Source organism: Lissotriton vulgaris, chromosome 3_1 (genome assembly GCF_964263255.1).
Source record: "Lissotriton vulgaris chromosome 3_1, aLisVul1.2, whole genome shotgun sequence".
Taxonomy (NCBI): Eukaryota; Metazoa; Chordata; class Amphibia; order Caudata; family Salamandridae; genus Lissotriton; species Lissotriton vulgaris.
The window spans coordinates 898,344,035-898,350,034 of record NC_141689.1 but is presented as its reverse complement, the minus strand read 5'-3'; positions in this window follow the sequence as shown (position 1 = coordinate 898,350,034).

The window sequence follows — 6,000 nt, the reverse complement described above, 5'->3', positions numbered from 1 at the left end:
GAAAGCATCTCGCCCGGGCAGACTTTGGACACTCAATATTGTGTGTTACATTACATTACTGTGTATAATTCCAAATTGTTTTAAACACAGTACTTTAACACCGCACTTCTGCCATTTCTAAACGCTTATACGAGTGCTGTCTCTTTTACCCTCCTTAATGCTGCTCAGTTGATCTTAAAAGGCCTGCAGATCACAGGGTCCATCCAGGTCACCTGAATCAGTTTAGTCACTGAGTCTCACAGCGGCCGCTCCGTGTGGCGCCGCGCTGTGCTGCAGGCAGGCCGCTCCATCACATACTGCGCTAGGTCAGAACCCGGAGGCCTCAAGACCGCAACACGTTGTTTTGGCCAGGGTCGGATTGGGAAGGTGGGCATTCGCCGATGGGCCGGGGCTCCAGGGGCACTTTTGGACCGTTTTTTTTTTTGGGCCTCTGCAAACCTGCCCAAGAGACTTACAGTCTTCCCTAATCCCCGTCAGGCCATGGCACTCTAATGAGACGCCAGCATCAAGGTTCTCTCCTGACTTGCTGTAATTTGAGGCTGGGGCCCCGGTGTTGCTCTGGCCTTTGGGGAATTCTTGCCTCGGCCCCCTGCTTCGTGGGGCCTGCCTGGGAAGTAGCAGTGTCATCCCCTGCTGGGCTTTGGTCTTTAGGTTATGGGGACAACAAAGGAGGGTGTGAATACGCGCGGGGAGGGCTGATTTGTGGCCTTTGTGCCATTCACACCTCAGGCTATTGTGGGCTGGGAGGGGGATAAGAGAAGCAGCCTTCCTAGCAGCCAGGTGTTGTCACCTCAGCCCCAGTGTCTTTTAGGCCTTGTTGGGGGGGTGCGTGGCTTAAAGACTGGATATGGCACCGCACAAAAATGTGTGTCTATAAAAGTACAGAAAGCACTGAGTGGAACAGTGTGTGGCGGAAACAAACAGACTCTTCGAGTGGCCGATGCTTTCAAATAGTAGACTGCACGCCAATGCCATCTTGGTTTGAACTTGCTTTTGTCCCGTTCAGTGGGTTGTGTCGGGCGCCTGCAGTGCCTTATTAAACCAGCCAGAGAATCTTGCACACAACTTGTTTAGTTTAGTTTAAAGCCTCGACCTAGTGACGGAGCGGGATGGGTAGGGAGACGGGACTGACTGTCCGCTCAATTACCAGCTCCCAGTATGACAGAAAATAGTGCCATTATAATAACCAATACCCTGAAAGGGAACGATAACAAAATAATGTTACCGTATAATCGCGAGTTAAAGTGAAAAGGCGGTGCATTGCGGCAACAACTTTCCATAAAATATTTGGCTGCGCACCACGGGTTAACGGAGCCTCGGCTCGGTCGTATTATCACTAACAAAGCTGTCATTACGGACGCCGGGCATGAATATTTTACAGGGTTGGCGTCTGCCCGGTTCTCCAACAGGCTGGGCCCAAGCTTCACTTAGAGGCTCTGCAGGGGCATGCCTCTCCCTCCCACGCCAAGGGGTTGTTGGGCCCACTATGCTCCTTCAGAGAAGTTGTGGACGTGGACATTCACCACAGAAACCCACAGGACCAGAAAGTAACTAACCGGACTAAACTGAGAGAAACAGGCTGTCTGAGAGGGTAAGGCAGAAGGAACCTGCTCCGAAACCCTTGGGCTCACCCTGTACTTACCCTGAATATGGTCAGCACTGTATACAAGGGGTAAGATGCAGTTCACTTAAGTTACATTACACAAAAGCCCTACCAGCACAGACAAGCAGCCAAGGACTACGTATGCCTGGAGAACTTTGAAAAGGACTGAGCGACCAGCCAAGGTGGCTTGGACTCCCAAGGCAGAAAAATGTAACCATCTCACAAGAGAAGGGTGAGGCTTTAGTGTGGAAAAAGGGGATTGAGGGTGGGCAGAGAGACACACAAGGGTACGGGTGGGGTGGGTGCAATGGGAACAAGCATTGAAAATGCAATAAGTCTTGCCTTGATTAAGTTAAAGCCATTTGCTTTCCTAATGGTATTGTATAGCAAAGCAAATGGCTTTAACTTAATGAAAGGCAAGACCTATTGCATTTTTAATGCTTGTTTGAACAGTCGCCTTCAGGCGAGGCCGTGCATGCTACTGTTGAATATGTGGCGTCTCTCACTGGGGTCTCTGCGCCTAAATAAGCTTCTGATGGCAATGGCGTCATGTAACCCTATTCGATAGCTAGGTGAGGCTTAAATGGCGGCGGATGAAGCTAATGTATTACATTGTGTGCCTGGGAGCAAAGAAAGTATAATTCAATGTTTAGTGCTTCAAACCCTTCTTGTGAGAAAGGAAGCGTCAGTGTCTGCCTGCTTATACGGAGTTGTTTTCCTCCCCACGCCAATCTGATAAGCTGCGTTTTAATTGCGCTAAAGAAGAGCGGCCTGGATGGTATGGTGATGAAAAAATAAAGTAATTTGGGTAGAATTACCATTTTTATCAGTGAGACTCTGCTTGCCAGGGAGAGCACCATTGCTATCCAACCAATTATTAGATTTGTGATGGATTCTAAGGTGACTCCATAGTTTGCCCTCAGTGTCTCTTCCCTATGGCGGGATATCCTCACACCCAGCTATTTCATTTCCGATGCGCACCATGTTAGCGGACATTCTTGGGGGGATTCGGGGGTGGGTGGGGTTAGAGGGAAAATCTGAGACTTACTCCAATTAATATGTATCCCAGAAATGTCACTAAACTTAATGAACTCTCACAAAACAGGATTCAAACTTATATTCGACTCCCGGAGGTAAAGGGTGATGTCATCTGCATAGAGTGACACTATTATCTGTCAGGAGGGATATTGAATAGCATATGCTCTATGATGTTTTTGGAGTTTAGCAGCTAGTGGTTCAAATGCAAGGGCGAAGAGCAGAAGTGATAGGGGACACCCCTGAGTAGTTCCTATAGAGATCGAAAAGGGGTTGGAGTATACACCATTTATCTGCGCTACTGCCATGGGCTGGCTATTAAGCAGTGCTATCCAAGCAAGAAATGCAGGTGGCAAAACTATTCTGTACAGTGTGTAAGTGTTTGCGGCTTCGCTATAGTCCCCTACTGGCGGGGCTGCAGTCGGCCACCCACTTTGTTTCAGACTTCTATGCTGAACCGTAGACAATACTATGCAACTCCCACCCTCTTTTGGAGGGAATCCCCTTCTTGGATTCATCTTCGCCATCCAAAACGAGCAAAATGCCGCCCATCACTTTTGTTGACCTCACCTGACCTGGTAACCTTCCGCACATTACATAAATTAGTCCATCCTCCATGATTTCAGTGTGCTCACCCTCTACAAACATCTACATGTTCTCCATGCATCTCTGCATTAACTGTAAACCAATATGGTAATACACTGCCTCTTCCTCCCCAGCATACTGATCCATTCGCAAGCCGTCCACATGTTGCTGGAGTTCACAACGCACGCCGCCCAGCACATGGTGCACCTAACAGTACCTTATTCCATTTCAGCACTTGCTACACAATCCTGTTGGAGAGCAGTCACTGTTGGACCAAAAAAAATCAAGTGCAACAACAAAGCTCCAAATACTCATAATTTTTTTTTGCTAGAGGAAGTCTTTTTTTAACCCCATTTTTTTGATTTGCATATGCCCCTTCAGCCACATTGCAATTTCATAATAGCATTTAAAAAAGTTCTCTACGTATATTTGACAAACACTTGCTGAGTGACCAATGCACGCTTCCATTTAAAACAAGCCTTTACAATGCAATAGGTCTTGCATTTAAGCAGTTTGAGCTATTCACATTGCAAATAACAATGCCTTTTATTTTTGTTTGCGTTTTACAATGCCAGTAGCTTAAACTCGCATAAATGCGAAAACTATTGCATTGCAAATGCTTGTTAAATCTGAGCTGCAGAATCAAAGAACAATGGAAAGTATTTCATGACTTTAATAAGCTTCTGAAATGTAGAGCAGTATACAATTTCTGAAAAACAATTGAAAAAGCAATCATAAAAGCAAAGCGTTTCATAAACAACGGAAAAACACCGTTTCAGTTGTTTTTTATGGCGCGAAAATGAGTAAACACTGAAAAGCACTGTTTTTTTGAGGTATGGAAATCACTGGAAAACACTGAAAAAACACCACCAGAATTGACCAAAAATAGAAACTGAAAACAGGAAAGCCTAATTATCATTATTATAGTTTCTGTCAACAAGTAATCATTTGTCACCTATGTAGTCACGCTGGCATTTAATACTAATGCACTCTGAACATGCTAGCCACACTGGTATCTAATACTAATGTACTCTAAACATTTTATACCTCAGCTATAACACTGCACATAAAACTGCAGTACCTTAATATTAATTTTTAATCAATGCACAATTGTCTGTTTCACACTCTAATTTACTTTAAATAAATTCCTGGCTCTTCTACCCCGGCTGGCTCACCCTATCTCCCCTGCTGCTTTGGACCTGAGTTAGGGCAGCGGCCTCCTCTCCACTGCGGGGCCTCTGGGGGTGCCGTTTCCTTGTGGTGGCCTTGAGCCCTGGACTGTCAGGTGGCCGGGGGTCGGCCACTGTGTCAGGTGGCGGGCAGAGTATTGGCATCGCTGCTCCAGCCCCCCTCTCCTGTGCCACACTTCACCTCTGAGGGGGCACTGGACCTGCCTGGCCGCTCCATCATCCGGCTCACATCATCCCCCACTGACCACTCTGGACTGACCCCGGGGCAGCGGTCTCCTCTTGCTGCTGGCCGGCCGGCCTTGGGGGCGTCTGGACTCCCTGGTGGTCTTGGGGGCTCGATTGCGGTGCGTGGGGCTGGGTTCGGCCATCATATCGGGTGGCAGGTGGTGTGGTTTTGGTGCAACCTCTGCCCCCGCCCCTCCTTCTTGCTGTCTCCCTCTCCTCCCGGCACCACGGTTTCCTTTGAGGTGCCTCTCCGTGTTTTCTGGCTTGTGGGGTGTGTTGGCCCTCTGGGCCTTCCTGGGCATGGTGGCCTCCGTCCTGGGTCGGAGTCCTTCCTGCTCTCTGGTGTCTCCCCATTCTCTCAGCTGTCCCGGGCTGCGGTCCTGGGCGAGTGGCCAGTTCGGGCCTTACCTGGGGGTGCCCAGACCTGAGTATCAATGGTCTGGGTGCTTGTCTCCTCCTGCTGATGGACCCCCGGCCGAGCCTCATCTCCAGACCTGCACAGATGACTTTCTCTACCGGTGAAGATGGGTAGGGTCCGCACCATGCAGGCGGTCCCCCCGCCAACCCAGACCGCGATGGACCGCTATACTACCAGCGAACGGGACTCTGGAGGGGGGCATCTACGTCCCCCACTCCCCCTGGAGGAGACCTGTCCACCATTCTGCAGGCCATTGTAGCCTCCCAGGCCTCAGTTGAAATCAAGATTGGTGAGGTATGGGTTGACGTGGCCCTCATTCGTCAGGATCTCGGCAATGTCATGGCCCGGATTACGGAGGCTGAGTCATGTATTTCCTCAGCGGAGGACGACATAGGCCAACTCAAGACCCAGGTGGCTCAGCTTCAGAACCGAACTTCCGAACTCCATCGCCGGGCCGAGGATGCCGAAAATAGATCACGGAGGAACAACCTGCGCCTGGTCAGATTTCCTGAAGGGGCCGAACATGGCCGAGGGGACACATTCATGGAGACCTGGGTGCGATCCTGGATGCCCAAGGAGCTCCTCTCTCCTTGGTTTGGGGTTGAACATGCCCACCGCTCCCTGGCTCCCCAATCTCCGCCCGGGGCCTCGCCGTGGCCCATCATCATGAGGATCTTCAATTTTTGAGACCGGGATGCTATCCTCAAGGCAGAGAGGTTGCAGTGGCTACTGAATTTTCAAAACAACAAAATTATGGTGTTCCCCAACTATACCAGGGAGGTGCAAGTCCAACGGTGCACCTACGATGAGGTTAAACAGAAACTTTGTGGCCTGGGTCTCCGGTATGGCCTCCTCTTCCCGGCTCTCCTTCGGGTCATCTTCCAGGGCATGACTCTTTTCTTCGATATCCCCCAAGAGGCCTGGACCTGGCTCATGGAGGAGGG